The sequence below is a fragment of the Camelus bactrianus genome, chromosome X (assembly GCF_048773025.1).
Source record: "Camelus bactrianus isolate YW-2024 breed Bactrian camel chromosome X, ASM4877302v1, whole genome shotgun sequence".
Taxonomy (NCBI): domain Eukaryota; kingdom Metazoa; phylum Chordata; class Mammalia; order Artiodactyla; family Camelidae; genus Camelus; species Camelus bactrianus.
In genome coordinates, this window is record NC_133575.1 from 75470954 (window position 1) to 75488106 (window position 17153).

General features: G+C 35.8%; 1 pseudogene; it reads right to left on the bottom strand.

Annotated features, from left to right (window-relative positions):
* Positions 1–364: 364 nt before the first annotated feature.
* Positions 365–15886, bottom strand: LOC105065940 (large ribosomal subunit protein uL11-like; annotated as a pseudogene).
* Between the last annotated feature and the right edge of the window lie 1267 nt (positions 15887–17153).

Here is a 17153-nt window from a genome sequence, read left to right on the forward strand (position 1 = left end):
ACAAGCATCTTAAGTAGAAAAGTCCTATTGCATTTATAAGATTTCAGAATAAAGTAGCCTGTGTATCATGCTAGCAGTGTGCAGGGCTGGGTTGAAAAGAGAAGCTGCTTTTTGCTGCGTTTGCTAGAGACAAAAAATACACGATATCACACTTTCTCACTTCATCATGGCCAAATCGTAAAAATGCATTTCAGTACTTAGGGTTATTTATTCATCTACCATTACTAGTAGCTACTAAGGAAGATTTTAGGATATGGAATTCCAGGTTTTTTTCTATGTTTTAGGATTTCTGAGATTTCCATAGCATCTTTTGGTGGTGGTTGTTGTCAGATAACCCTTTATTAAATCATTTTCCTGGTAATTCTTAACTAGCTGAGCATTCCACCGCACCACTGTTGATGTCATCTCTGATGTCCTGAGGGTGGTGGCCATCAACATTGCAGCCCACAGACTGGGCAGTCCCCAGGATCTTTTTAATGGTTCCAGAGAGTTCTCTAGCTAAATACCGGTGCTGCATCTGTTGGGAAGTGTTGACCATCTCTTCAAAAATGATACTTCCACTAAGCTTAATGTTTTTCTGCTTCTTTCTGTCTCTTGGTGGTTCCTTGAGGGTTTTGATGATCAGAGCAGAGGCAGAAGGTACAACTTCAAACTGGGCCTGTCTGTTCTGAATGGTCAGTTTCACTGTCATCCTCAGACCCTTCCAATCACCAGTTGCCTTGGTGATGTCATCACCAACCAGACTTTTTTGGAGACAAACCCAGGGGGCTGATCTTGGGGGTCATGGCAGATGTGGCAATGATTTCCCCACCCATGCACCTCACGTGTATGACTTTGATCTCGTTGGGGTGGAACTTAGGTGGCAGGTGGCAGATGAACCCAGATTCCAGACAATCAAAGAAAGTTTCACCTTGGCTTCCTATGACCCAAAAGCCAAAAGCTCTATAACATCTTTTTTTTTTTTTTAATTGAAGTACAGTCAGTTACAATGTGTTAATCTTTGGTGTACAGCACAATGTCCCAGTTATGCATATACATACATATATTCATTTTCATATTTTTCCATTAAAGGTTAGTACAACATACTGAACAGAGTTCCCTGCACTATACAAAAGAAACTTTTTAAAAATGTATTTTTATATATAGTGGCTAACATTTATAAATCTCAAACTCCCAAATTTATCCCCTCCATAACATTTTTATTGCCCATCACAGCACTGTGGCAATTTGTTTCATATAGTGAAAGGTTAATAACTTTTTAGCACATCTCCTTTGTTGAAATAAATGGTTTAGACATAAAAGTTCTTTTCACTTTGCCTTAGAAACATTATGTTTCTGGGACAGGGTAGTTTTGTTGTTGCCGGGGTTTGTTTGTTTGTTTGTTTGTTTGATATCTATTTGCAAAGTTTGGTTTGTGTTTGATTCTGAGGAAGTCAAGTTCTTGCTTTGGAAGTATCTAGATCTGTTCTGAACTAACAGAGCTACTTCATGGTATCTAGAGATTGGTGAATATCTCTTCGTATCCGTCTTTACTATGCCTTCTGGACTCTTAAAGGAAGATTAGCATCTAGTTGAAGGCGAGTGTGGAATGATACTAATCAAAATCACTAGTCAGTTCCCTCCACAGAGTGATCACTCATGTACCGGATCAATATGGGGCCTCCGACTGTGAAATATGAATCTAATAAAAATAATTACTTCGTAACCTTTGATCTAGTGGGATGCTGCTAACCATCCTACAATGGACAGGCCAGCCTGCTACAACAAAGAACAATCCTTCCCATAGTGCCAGGAGAGCTGAAGTTGAGAAATTCTGCCTTAGAAAAAGGCTCACATCACCTGTTCAATGTGATCTGGTGTCTCCTGTGTGAAAACACTGTATTTTTCCTTAATATTTACTGAGAATATACCAAATACCTGGAAATATACTAAATAATTTACAAAAATCAGTTTATTTCATCCTCATATTAAACTTGGGGGGAAACCCAAGTTGAGGAGTCATATAATTTACATGTATCACATATTTCCTAGGTGGTCTGGCTGAATCTGGGTTTGTGTTCTTAACACTGAGCTATACAAAATTCAAAGTGTGGTAGGGGTACTTCTTGTGGTACATGGCACCTTTTGAAAATCTGATGAAGGCTCTAGAACCTCTGTCCAGAAAATGAACATATGTTCAAACACATAAAATGTTGCATACAGCCTCCAGAAATTTCATCACACGCCCTCATCCATCTATAGGTTCCTGGGTAAGACCTGGTCTAATAGGAGAGAAAGACAAGCAAACACATTGGTTTAAATAAGCTAGTGTTATGGATGCCAGCATTATGCCTGACTGAGAGTGAATACTCAATAAATATTTACTGGGTGAATCAAGAAATGTTTGTCAAGGGTGAGAAGCATGGAGAGAAGAGGGAGTACACAGAACTACTATTACCTAAGAAAATAAGAGCAACTTAGATAGTATTTTGTTTTGTTAGGACCTAATACAAAAACAATTTTAACTGGGCATATGCCAAGAGTTCAAATGCTGGGAAAATCTCTATTAACAGTCAACTCTTTCCTGTGGCATCATACTTTATCTTATTTCCAGTGATTTGGACAGTGTTTTATTCTTATATTAAACTATCCACTCCTTGTATTCAAGGACTCTCCAACTCGTCCTGATTTTTCTATATTGTGTGACCTTTTAGAATAGGTTCTTGCACATAGTGAGCACTAAATAATATTTGCTGAATTATTTAAGGACTAGAAAAATCTTAGACAACATTCAATATGGTGGTTTACACATCTTTTTTTTCTTGAGTAGCAGAACCTTCTTTAAAAATGGGACATACTATGGAAGAAAAGCATAAGAGATTAAACAAGAGAAGGAGAGAGAAATAAAAGCAACAGAAGAGATACAAGAGAGGGAGGGAAGAAAGGGGAGGAAGAATGGTGGGGGCGGAAAGAAAGAAAGAAGGACATGAAGATATGAGAATAAAAGTGAGAGGAGATGAGAGAGTTTGAATCCCAGCTCTGTGGAAGCTTGGGCAAGTCGTTTAACATTTCTGTGTTTCAGTTGCCTTAATTTAAGCTGGAAATGATGATCTTAATATGTCACAGGACTGTGGAGGATTTTAAATACGTTAATACTTGTGAAGTGCTTAGAACAGGGCCTGACCTATAGGAAGTGCCTGTCATTATTGCTCTTATTCAGCTGTACTCACTTAGATGCTGTGGGTACAAAGTCTAGCTTGCCAGGGACCTGGAAAAAACTAACCCTCCCCTCCTAGTCATTCTTCTAATTATCGCCAATCAGGGATATGAACTTGTGTGGGACGAGTTCCGGTTTTTGCATGTTATCATACCATTACGGTTAATTGACTATCTTTTCATTTTCAAAGATGTCCCATTCTAGACAATACATTTGGCGATAATTCTACTTATGTGTATGGTGAAAACTGTGTCAGACTCAACACTTCAGATAACATCATTATACTCCTAAAAGTCAGAGAAGTAAAACCAGCACACATATTGTAATAAAGCTGTGCTGGCTTCTTAAATGTTTAGAAAAGGTTGATATGCCTTTAAACTAATTCCATTAAAGATGTTCCTTTCATGTAACTTTCAGAACAGAAGTGATAGTCCGAGGCCTTTTGCCTGCTTTTAAGAAGGACTGTACCCTGTGCTGTATAGTAGGACCTTGCTGTTTATCTATTTTATATGTAGTAGTTCATATCTGCTAACTGAATCACTATGCTGTATACCAGAAACTAACACAACATTGTACATCAACTATACTTCAATAAAAGACTGTACCTAATAGCAACTCAAAGGGTCATTGAAACATGTATATCTATGTAACGTTTGTCATTTTCACTGATATAGTATATTTACTTTACTCTACACACACACACACATACACGAGTTAAAGGGATTTTAAATTCACTTACTACTTTCCCATCACGAGATAAAAATTATTCATTCAACACATATGGAGATAATACTGATAAGGCCACCCTTTTTTGTGAGCATTCTCTTTCCTGAAATAAGTAGCTGCCATCCTCCTAATTTTTCTTGTAGAATTTATTTCCAATCCCTTAATCATTGTTTTCCTTCGGGCATCTTCCTACATCTTGCTTACATCGCTGAGCCCCAAAATAGACCCCACATTCCGATAAAGGTCTGAGCAAGGCTGAAGATAGAGTCAGGAATAACTTGTGATTATAAGAGGGTGAAAATGTTGCCAGCATTTCATAAAGTTCTCACTTTTCAGTCATGGTGGGCAAATGGATAAAGGACACAGAGAAACTTTCTTTATTTCGAGGAATTTAAAACTGAGATGGTTCAGTTAATGCTGCAAAAATCCATCATTAAAATTACTTAAAAAGCAGTCCCCATTTTCAGATGAGCAGAACCTAGGATGGCTTCGTGATTCCTGCCTCTCGGTGTTGACATCTTTGTGGAATCCTCTCCCCACTGAGTGTTGCCAGGACCTGTAACTTGATTACAACTGTTAGAATATGGCAAAATACATATCACGCCACTTTTGTGATGATTTAGGTTACATAAAATTCTGTTTTGCTAACAGACTTACTCTAGAGTTTCTTCATTGTTAGCTTTGGAGAAATAACCATTTTAGGAGGCCTGCATGGAATAGACTCTAGGATCTGAGAGTGGTTTCAAGCCAGTAGCCAGGAAGAAGCCTCTACAGCTACAAAAACAAACAAAATATGCCAACAATCTGAATGAGTTTGGAAGGGTATTTTCCTCCAGTTGGGGGTCCAGATGAGAATGTAGCACTGGACACCTTGATTTCCAGTCTTGTGAGACCCTAAGAAGAAGGGACAGCTTAGTCCTTCCCAGACTCCATGCCACAGAAACTGTGACAAAATACAATGTTATTTTGAGCCTCTGAATTTATGATTTTTAAAAAATTAAGCAATAAGTAATGGTGAATGTTACTGCCTGGGTCATAGTTATTGGTCAGATTGTTAATATCCATCAACAATCAGCAGATTTCTAGATTATTGCTGTGTTGGCACTTGTGTCCTAATTTTTTATCACACTATTCCTACAAGGAGCCTAAAAGATGGTAAATTAAAAAGACAAATGTTGACTTGGCAAATGTTTGAGGACATCAGCCATGACACAGCATTCTGTCAATTTGGCTCGAACAGTCATTAGGTACCAGAGGAAATTCTTAATGAGATCCTTAAGTATTTAAGAATCCTGTAGATGTTGTCTGTATCCCTGGTTGATCAGTTCCACGTGGGTTTCAATCCTAGGGTAGGACTGTTTATAGTCAGACCTGTTCCCTATGTTATCCTTTGTCTAGATATTAATTAATGTATTTCTTTATCCTTGGTTGGCCTTTCCCTTCTAGTCTGGCTGCTGATTGAAACACTATCTCCTCAACCATGTTCTTTCTACTTCTGAACTACCTTGAAGACCTGCACCCAGGTGAGAGAGAGAGAGAGAGATTTTTCACTGCTAATCACTAGGGGAAACACAAAAAGCAAGACAAAAAATATTGGACTAGGGAAGTGGTAATGTTTCCAAAACAAGTTCCTCTTCTATAATTTCTGACTGTCCTATTTTTTTTTGTTTTTGTGTTATAATTCAAATGCCACATAATGCACTCTTTCAAAGTGTACAATTCAGTGATGTTTTGTATATTCACAAAGTTAAGTAAACATCACCACAATCTAATTCTGAAACATTTTTTATCACCCCTCCAAAAAGAAACACCATACCTATTAGCCATAATTCTCTAACTTGCCTCACTTTCCCTCAGCCCCTGGCAACCGCTAATCTACTTTGTCTCTGTGTATTTGCCTTTCCAAGATATTTCATTTAAATGAGATTATTAAAAATGTGACTTTTCCTGTCTGGTTTCTTTCACTCAGCATAGTATTTCAAGATTCAGCCATATTGTAGCATGTATCATTACATCATTCTTTTTTATTGTCAAATAATATCCCACTGTATGGATATGCCACATTTTTAAATTCATTAATTACTTGATAGATATTTGGATTGTGACTGTTATGAACAGTGCTATTGTAAATATTGTGTATGGATATTTATTTAAATATCTGTTTACAATTCTTTTGGGTATACACCCAGGAGTGGAATTGATAGGCCATATGCTAATTCTATATTTACAGATTTTTTTCTTTTTTTTGAGGAACAGTCTGACAGCTTTCTGAGATGGTAAATGAAAGGATCTTTGGGTTCTCTCCATGTTTAGTTAAGGATCCAGCACTCTAAATCTTTTTCTTACTCCCAAATTTTAATTTGGTGAGATCCATGTAGCCCCTTCCCAAGGCTGGAGAATAGGAAAATAAATGATATGCTTATTTTTCTCCTGAGACAATTAGTAATGTTGAGAAACTTTATCTTGGGTGATGCTCATTTCTTTAACATTCTACCTACTATAATCATATAATTTATTACACAAAGCAGGATACTTTGAGAGTGAAAGTTGGAGCTATTAAAGTATTTCTAGGACAATGGTTGTAAACTAGTGCTATCCTCAGAAAATAATAAGTGCCCTCCTTTTGACTCTGATGCCTCAGAAAGGACAGTTGGGTGTTTTGTACGTCTTGTTGTTCATAATTTGCTCCAACTGTGCATGTCTGCAATAGTTTTTGACCCCTTGTGGTTTCCTTGTATCCTGTTGTTTGATCTGCATTAATGTCTAACAAAAACAAGAATTTGGAATCATTCCCTCAAACCCAGCAAAGCTGAAAAAGGTAAGCGTTTGCCATGGAAACAACCACTTGAACATTCGGCATAGATTACCAAGGGTAAAATATTTTAGGCCTTTATTTGCTTCACTGCATGTGTGCCATTGAATTGGAGTGCAGTGCTTCCTGAGGAAGAGAGAAACATTTGGTAATAATTTTCTTACCAGGTCTTACGTGGACTTTTTCATGGTGCTTTTCATATTTCAATTTAGCATTTACTAATTTTTAAAGCTGTTTTTATCCAAAGATAACTTAGTCCTAGACAAGTACTAAATCCACTTCACCTCATGCAAGGCAGGGACTAAAAACTGACTTGCAGTAATAACCATAGATTTCAAGCATCTGTTTGTTTGTCTGCTTGTTTTCTTTTGCTTTGGTACTGGAATCTAAGTTAACCCCTCACTTCCCTAAATGGTATAAAAAATAATCTTCAGAATCTGAATAACATTTAAACCAGGACATTTTCATTTTTGTATCATTTAGCCATATAATTACCACAGACATTTATACACTTGAGCTAATGTGTCCTTGCCCTTAGGAAATACACTTATGTATGTATGTCTGCATGTATACATGAATTCCTAATGAAGCTGGAGGCAGGAGTATTAGTTTTCCAGTTTGCATTTTAGGACAGAAGAAGTTCACATTGTCAATTTCTGGAGTCCTTACTTAACCATGTGATTAGAAATGAGATATATCAATAGATAGATAGATAGATAGATTCTTTTTTTTCCTCCAGGAATATATAAAACAATCACCTAAAGTCACTTATTTACACAAATAATTTCATAGCATTAAGCAAGTATTTTCTTTCATTAGGGAGGCAATGAGAATGCTGAATCTGAGAGGAGGACCCTTTTTGATGCCTTTATACAAATCTTGTAACCTTGATATCATCTCTAAGCAGAAAGAAAAAATATTATGGAGGCTATTACTAACATTGTGTGGCATGGCTCATAGAAATCTTAAGATATTTTTGTTTGTTTGTTTCTATATATGTTGAATTAGATATTAAATGAATCCATATATGAGAAATTACCATCCTTTTCTTCTGCAAGCTAGAAAGCTCAACTGGTAAAGCAATCCAGAAAATGCATTTCATTTTCCTGCCTCCCCAGATAACAAGGATGTTGGAAAAAGTAGCTGAAACTGGCCTCATTTAAGGGAAGAAAGTGCTCTTCAGAAATATGACAGAATTTCATCATTCCGCAACAGATAGGCAGACTCAGAGAGTTCAGTTGACAGTATATGGAGGGAGAGAAAAACACGTATGATTTGATCTCTTCTTTCTTATAATTGCCTTGTTTGCTTAGTTATTGCTGCTAAACAATAGATACTGCTGTCTGATCTGATATAGATTAATTAAGAATTTAAACCAGTGATAAATACTTTTGGTTAGCTGTTTATCTAAAAGATAAATATTCTTGAAGATAAATATTCTTTAAGAAAATATTCAGGAAAGAGGAATACATGATATTAGTGAAGCTGATAATGGTAATAATAATGATAATAATAACAACTAATTTCATTGAGTGCCTATTATGGGTCTAATATCATCTGAAGCACTATACATGCATAAATTTATTTAAAACTTACACCAAATTTATGAGAGGGTGTAATTTCATAGATTCATCCATTTTAAAGCTTGACAAATTGACTTGCACATCTTCACCCAGCTTGTTCGTGGCAGATTTGGGATTCAAATTCAGAACAATTTTACTCTATTGCACCAGCCCTATGCAGAGTACATTCATGGAGCTATCTGAGACATTCTAGGTTAAACATTCCTTCCAGACGTAAAACTCCAATATACTAATGTATCCTTTTTTCATTTGAGGAACCTCGGTTATAAAGTTGGAAGATGATTAGGAAAGCAGGAAAGAAACCACCAGGGTTACTTTCTGAGGACGAGATCAAGCAAATTTAAATGAAAGTTCTCCTTGAGGCAAATTCACCTCAGACTAGAATCATGCTAGCTATATCTTCAGCCAAGAGTGGGCTTCAGATGACAAAAAAAGAAGGTGAATGTAATTTGTGGTCTAACACTGAGCGTTTAGTCACTGGAGGAAAACTTGGGAAGCTGGTTTGGGTGCACAATGTTGTCAAGTCAACAGCAGCATATTCACATATTCATGATGATACTAAGTAAGCTCACTATTTTTAACATTCTGATTCTGTCACCATCTTTGTTTGAAGTTCTTCTTTGCTGACTTTTTAGCTGTTAAAATTGGCAAGCTACTTAGGCTGCCTAGGGTGTTATTTCAAATCAGCCCTTCCTATTTTATCAATAGCCTTTATTTCTATTATTAGTGCGGACTGCCATCCAGTGTTCAATTTGATTAATAACAACTAGCTCTTCTAGATTCAAGCACCTACAAATTCCAAATACTGCACTTAAAAAAAACAAAAAAAAAAAAAACAGTTAATGCCAAGGTACATTTAGGAATAAATAGGTGGCCATGAGAGAGACCAAAGTCTAAATTACAATCTCTGAAAATCCTTGATAGTGTTATTTTGTCCCTTGATATTATAAGTCAGACGAGGCTAAAAAGAGGGCTGAGGGAAAGGAAATACCAATACAGTGGTATATGTAGCCTACATTTTTATACTTGGATGCTCTTGAGAAAATTAAGTTTAATAACACTTCCATGCTTCCCAGTAAATTCACAGCCAAGATGTTATAAGACTTAAGATATAAACCGAGGGAAATGTCTTGTCTTGGCAATTGAAAGCCAAGATTTAGCTCTTTTTTCACTTTCTTCTTTATAATCTTGAGCATTGTTGTTGTAGAGAAAGAACAGATTCAAAGATTTAGCATTACAATAAAACCTTTCTAAATCTGAATAATTGCTGGGTTGGAACACTTTGGATTTTTAAACAAACGTGGCTATTACAATGCACCCTCAGAAATTGGAATTACTTGAGATTGAATTTAAGCTGCATGCAAAGAAATGTAGAGCGCTTGGAGAAAGCATCCTCTCATGGATTTACCTAAAGAACATCTCTTTTTATAAAGGGATTTAACGAGATCTCTTTGGGTCTTCTTTAAAGTAAATTCATCTCGCGTTTAAATGAGATGTTAGAGAGGATTTGAATTATAAGGCTTACAAAGCAGGGTAGTTTAGTAAATCAGGCTCTCAGATAAGCGATCATTGTATACATAAATCTGCACTGTGTTTCAAGTTCATATAACAATTTAAGTTAGCTCTTTATAGTGTTTACAAATATAGGCTTTATTGTAATGAATAGATAAAACTTATACATGAGGAAAAACATCTGCTTTCAGGCTTTTTTTTTTTTTTTTTTTTACTAATAGACTAAATATCTTAAACCATTTGTTCTTTTTAATGGGTTAAATGTGCTTTGTAGTATTGCATAATATTTTAATGGGTTAGATAAACTCTTTCTTAATGAGAGACAATGGAGAATGTGATTCAGTGTGTTGGTTCTGGAGTCAGACACACTGCCAGGGTCCAAATTATGGCTCTATTTCTTACTGTGAATATCAGAAAAATTACTTAACTTCTTTGTGCTTCCATTTATTCATCTGGTATATGAACCTTACCTCCGAAGGTTATTGTGACATTGAGTTAATTCACATACAGTTTTTAAAACAGTTACTGGCATGTAGTAAGTGTTTAATAAGTATTACTGGTTATTACCCATTTATGTAGAGCAAAGAACCACTTCAGCCCAAGTCAGAGTATGCTGTGTCGTGTGAAGTGACATAAAGTGATTCATTCTTTCTCTGAACATAAGATCTGTACAGAGAAGTACGTGTGTAGCACTAGAACCCACATTCACATCCAGAGCCAAATGTTGCTGGAGCATTACTGATGCTTGCTTTATATGCATTGTCTCATTTAATTGTAATGTCAACTGAAAAAAAAAAAAGGACAACCTAAAAGTTGAGAGTTATGTTTTATTCGGCGGACATTTCTGAGGACTTAAGTCCAGGATGCAATCTCTCAGATCGCTCTGAGACACTGCTCCAAAGAGGCAGGGGAGGAGCTAGGAGTTTTTGCCACAAAGATCAGGTAGTCAGAACCTCAAAAGATTACTGTTAATTAAAGAGAGCCAGATATCTCAAATTCAGGAATTTAGCGCTTTTCTATGTATGGGAAGGTGCAAATGTCTGGGCTCATTGAAATCATTCCTTTGATATGCACCTGGCTATCTAGGGCCAGTATCCTGGTCTTTCCCATCCTGAGTTTCTTCAGGGGGCACCACTGTGGGTGGCAGAGGCTGGGCTGCCTGCTTGTCTGCATCCTGAGTTCCCTCAGCTCGCTTTCAGGGGTGCTGATAGTGGCTGATGACTTGATGGCCACAGCATCCTTTGTTTACTGATATGGCTGGCAGTATTTTTCACTCACAGTAACAATACCCCATATAAGGTAGATACTGTTACTATTTACTACTACTATTAGTCTCATTGTAAAGATTAAAAAAAATTAGGTCCAAGGGGGTTAATTAAAAATTGCCTGAAGTCACACATAATAAATGACAGAGAGAGAAATTTAAACCGAACAGCCTGACTCCAGAGGCTGCCCTATTAGCCATTTGGCTTTAAAAGTAGCTATCATCATTATTATCAGTATGTCCTCCTACTATAAACTGAAACATTAAATAGCCATCGTCTTGGTTGCTATTTCTCTGCCTTCTAATTCTTAGTGACTTTCCAACATGAATCACAGTTCTATTCAGATAATGAAGGCTTAAGCAATTTCATTACATACTGTTAAAATATGAATCTATCTAAGCATTCCATTAAAATCGACTCTGTCAGAGCATAAAGTGCGCTTCCTGGAAATCAGTATTGAGCTTTAGTTGAGAACTTTCACTCCCTAATCCAATTCATTTTCTTGGCCAGAGTTGTCAGGAGAAACTACCAAATTTTCGATAGCTCCTTCAACCACAAAAAATATTTAACTGTAACTATTTGTTCCATTCCTTAAGTGTTTTGTCTTTGGGATGGTTAGTTGTTTGAAATACTTTTGTTAGTAGATCTATAGTATATATGTAATCATGTTACTAAACTCAGGTCTGGCTGCTTGCTGCTCAGAAATCAATACTTTAGAGAGGCAATGTTGATAGAAAAGAAAGTTGCTTTTAATCAGCACGCTGGCAACCTGGGGAGATGGTGGACTCGGTGTCTCCCGAAGACCATCTCCAAAAATTCTGCTTGGCTGTGAAAATTTTAAAGGGAAAAAGGGAAGTAATCTCAGTTAATCATTGAGATGAGGGGGTCAGAGTCATCGCATGCCCCACTGCATGCAGGCTTGTGGATTTCTCGTGATCTTTTCCTAGATGCTGTCTTGTTCACACAGTTTGTTTGTGAGATTACTGAAGGGGAAGCGAGGGATGAGATCTAGTCATCTGTTAATTACTTATACTCCATTTCTACTTCTTTAATCTATGGAGAAAACCAAGAGTTTAGGCAAGGTATTGTGTGATCAAGATTTGAAAGGTATGCTAGGGCTGGAGATGAGTAGAGCATGGGGGTGCCTGGTTTAAGGTTAGTAACAAGACAAAAGTAACAAAACCTGCTGAGGACGGTTTCCTGCAACAAGCTGCTTACAAATATAGCACTTGTTGAAAACAGGAATTGTTTTTTCAGTATTTCTCTTCAAAGCCTCCTCTCTAACTTTCTTTTTTCTTTCTTTCTTTTTTTTCTTCACAGATCCATCATTTCTTAGTAACCCTAACCTAAAACCTCAGAATCATTTTATTTCTGCCTTTTTAGCATCTCCTACAGCCAATCAGTTGTCAGATCCTGTAGATTCTACTACCATAAAATTTCTCAGATGTACCCCCTTCTTTCCAATCTCACTGCAACCTCTCTATTTCATGTGTTCTTTATCCCTTGATTGAGCTACTGCCATTTCATTGGGTGTCTCTCTCTGTCAATCAATTTTACTCATTACTTATAGATTTAATTGTCCCAAAATACACTTTAAAAAGTTTTTTTTTCTATTTTTATAAACAAATCAAACATTTTCAATGGCTTCCCATATCCTTTCCAGTCATTGTATACCTTTGACTCTGGTTTTCAAAATATAGCACCAAGTGGTCCCAATGTACATTCAATAATCTATTCTTACAAAACTTTACTGTATGATGTTGCTAACCATCCACCATGACTTCACTCCTCCAAACTTCTTCCACTGTGTGAAATGTCCCTCTCTGTTTCTACATGTCAATTACCAATGCATCTTTCAAAATTCATCTAAAATGAAACTTCCACTATGAAATTTTTCTCTTTCCCAAACAGGATATGATTTCTCTGTCTCCTAAATCATAATAGCAGACTGTATGTATACAGTTTTTTATCTTTACAATCCTTTCATAAATTGTTCAGGGAATGTTTGTTGAATTGAGGAAATCTCAAATGTTAGGAGAAGGGGACCAATGTCTTACAAACAGCAATTTGTACAAACTATGCACGGACAATTAAGTACTACTTGGATGTTTACTTTTATTTTGATTATATGAACATTTTTATTCTTTTAAAGAATTAAACTATGATTTTCATAAGCTACATTGATGATAATCTTATTTATAATGTTGTAAAATATATATAGTGCAAATTTAATTAATATGCATCAAGAAGCACCAATCAATGTCATCTGATTTAGAACTTAGTACATTTTTTAATATATCGTTCCCCAAAGGCTTAGTTATGGCATTTCCTCCAGTGAAAAAATAGGCAAGTTGGTGACAAAATATGAAAGGATGGTAACTGAAATGTATGTAAGACAGTTCACTTTACTGTGGGATGCTGTGAAAGACAAAGAAGTAGAAGGCTAAAAGAGACAAAAAAAAAAAAAAAAGAAATGAAACACATCATTTAGTATTGTGGAAAATTCTAGAAATCTAAATAACATATTGATCATATACGAATTCCAGGCTGTTAACCTTTAACACTAAAATACCCCTCCTCAGTATTCAGTTGAGAATAGGTTTTCTGTTCAAAAGATTTCATGAATTACATCCAGGAGCTCTATCTACTAATTATTTTTGCTCTTTGATTGTAATGAGAGCTAGTCAAGCTCTGCAGATCCACGTCTGAGATTCCTTCACTGCAATGGCAGTCACCAGGTTCTCCCCAGGAGCAAAAGTAGACTGAGTTTGATTGGCTTTTTAAGCTCTGCCTAATTACTGGTCTCCTGAAACATTTTCAGTGGTTATGCATTCCTGACCAAGGCCAAGGAGGTCTGGAGAAGTATATTTCATGCTATTTAAAGAAAACATAAATTTTAATCAGAAACAGCAGTATCAGCAACTCTGCATAGAAGATGTTCACCTGTAGGCTTCAAAGGCTATTTCAAGAAGAAAAGCACAATGAAAAATTTAAAATAAACAGATAAGAGCTAACAAAAGTCACTAAAATTCTATCTCACGTTGCCATCTTAACTAGAAATCTTATTTAATACATAAATATAACCAATACTGTGTCCTTTCTTCTTAAAGAAATGAGGAACTCTTAGGCTTCTTGTGAAAGTCATGTGGGCCAAAATCTTTTTAATTTCAAATTTGGCTGCAACTCAAAAACTCATTCATGAGGAAACATAATTGACAGCTAAAATGGTGTGGTTCTATTTGTGAACTTCATTGCTCTCTGGTTCTATTGAAGGATTCTTTTGCTGTAATATTCTCTCTCAAGAGGATAGTAGTGAAATTGAATTAAGTTGCGCCATCTGGGACTTGTGATATAAACTGAAGAGAATGCCATGTTAGGACTCAGGTGTGCATCATAGAATCTCATAATATAGTGCTTATAAAAGTTGTTGCAGAGTAAGCAGTGTCCTCTGGATGTGCACAGAAGTCATAAGGAATATAGCAAAGCAAGCTACAGAGTCATTTATTAAATCTACAGTTTAGGAGAGAACAGCACTAAAGGGTTTTACACTATTTAAAATCATTGGATTTTCTAGCAGTCCTACATAGGGGCTCTAAACTTGGTGATCAAGTTCAGAGGATCTCAAAGCAAAATAAGTTATCTCAACTTAATCTACCTTGAGGCAAAGGTAACAAAAAGAATGCATAGATGTAACCCTGTTTTATTCAAACATAACCTTCCTGTATATAGACTTGTAACCTTTTTTGGTTTAAAAAAAAGACTATAGAAAAAAAGAGAATATTTTGTTCTATCTGAGCACATGATAGAATAATAAAGAGCTTTACTTAATTTTTTAAAGAAATACCTAATCCTCCTGTTACAAAATTCCAGACATACCATCTTACGTTTAGTTCACTTACAAGTAAACAGTATCCATAAAAGGCTTTGGACAATAATGAATTCGAATATATTTTCACATTCATTTATATGTACTAAAATTATATTAACAGTGTCAATTTCAGTGACATATAAGATTAGCTTCAAATTGAACTGGTATAATAATCCTTATAGTCCTGTTTAAAGAAGATATTTAATTGAGATCACCAACTTAATCACTGACCACAAAGATAAAAGTTCTGTATTTGTTCATCTTCATTTTAATAAGAAGATAGAACAGTATAACAAAGCTCATTTAACTCAAAACCCTATGCATAAAATTAAACACTTAAATTTGATTTTATTTGTTTAGAGGAGGGGACACATACAGATTAAATTTTGCATATGATGTGACTTTATCCTCTTTTTGTTTACTTAGTAACAGTCTACCAGAATCACGGCAGATCATCTCCCTTATGTTCCCCAATTAATCTTATCTATCTCTAGCATATTTCAAATATCTACTTTAGCTTTTGGAGTTACCATAAACATCTGTTTGTGTTCAATGCATGCATTAGACAAATAAAAGAGAAGAGCTGTCATGTTTTTCCTATACAAAAATAATCCCACTGGAAATAAATGGAATTTGTTTTATAACTGGCTAAAGGGCACAACATATGGGGACGAGGAGGAAGAAAATTATAGGTTGGAGAAAAAATACAAGCAAAATTGCAGTAGGAAAAATTTATGACACATTACGCTTTCATTCATCTCTGGGTCTTTGATTGGAACACTTTCCTTACCTGCCCCATTCCCGACCCCATTCCCTTTACCTGGCAAACTCTTTCTCATCCTCAGGTCTCAATTTGGGAGCCACTTGTTGAGAAGACTTGGCCCAGTAATTTGGTCCCGTGGATGTTTGGTTTCCTCTGTTCATGTTCTTTGCCTTAAGAAATATAATCTATACATATGATGACTATTACTCAATACAAAATAAAATTGACAGCAGCTAAAATAGTTGTTTTTGCATAGTAAGATTTATTACTGAGTATAAACTGAAGTTAAAACTTCAGTATTGATCCATGAAAAATTAAAGTTGGTAAACCAGGCTGAATACCACCAACAAAGGCTAATATTGCACACAGCTTAATTGTACTATATAAACAATGTACAAGATCTTAACATGGCTAAATAGAGCTTATCCTTGAAATTACTTTTCTATTAAAAATTCCTGCATGTGGATATAATTTTTATTAAAATTGTAAGATTTCTAAACTTGAAGTCAGAATATCCTTTTGTCAAAACAATAAGGTCTGAACATCAACTCAACTGAAATACATTAGGATCCAACCTTTTACATATTTACCTCTTTGTTCGCAAAACACCTCTCATTGTCCTGTGATAGAATGTATCATAAGATTCTGCAGTTGCATGTTATCTGTATACTATACTCAAATGTAAGCTTTTTGAAGGGAAGGACAGTGTTACCAATTTTTTTCTCCACTATATCTTCAGCATTCTAGCAAAGTAACTGGCACATACCAAGCATTCAGTAAAGATTTTCTAAATGAATGACAGAATGAATGAATGAATCATCAATCAAAGGAAAAGTTCAGGGAACATTTGTAGCAAGACAAAAATTCAAGAGTTCAAATGTAGTGGGTATAGGATGAGTTGAGAGGATTGGAGGGAAGGGATGTACCAGGGAGCAAGATTGGAAAGGGGTTTGGAAACAGTGTGCTGGGGCTTGAATGTCATTCTCATGAGTATGGATATATTTTGTATGCATTGAGGAACTACTGAGTTTGGTTTTTGTTTTTTAAGAAGAGAGAAAAATGTTCAAAGGCATTATAGCAGGGATTGACAAAAGCTGTAGCCTATGGGCTAAATCCAACCTACTGGCTTTTGTAAATCAACTTTTACTGGAACCCAGCTGTGCTCACATGTTTTTGTATTGTCTGTCGCTCCTTTGGCACCTCAACAGCAGAGACGATCAGTTGCAACTGAGACTGTGTGACCCACAAAGCCTAAAATATTTACTATCTGGCCTTTTCTAGAAGAAGTTTGTCAATTTCTGATCTTGTAGATCATCCCTTCCAAAACCAGTAATTGAAAAGACAGACACAGATCCTGAAATATTGATCTTGCAAATTATTCAGTCATAAAGTAAAATTTGACTGCTCTTTTAATATTAAAATTTATGT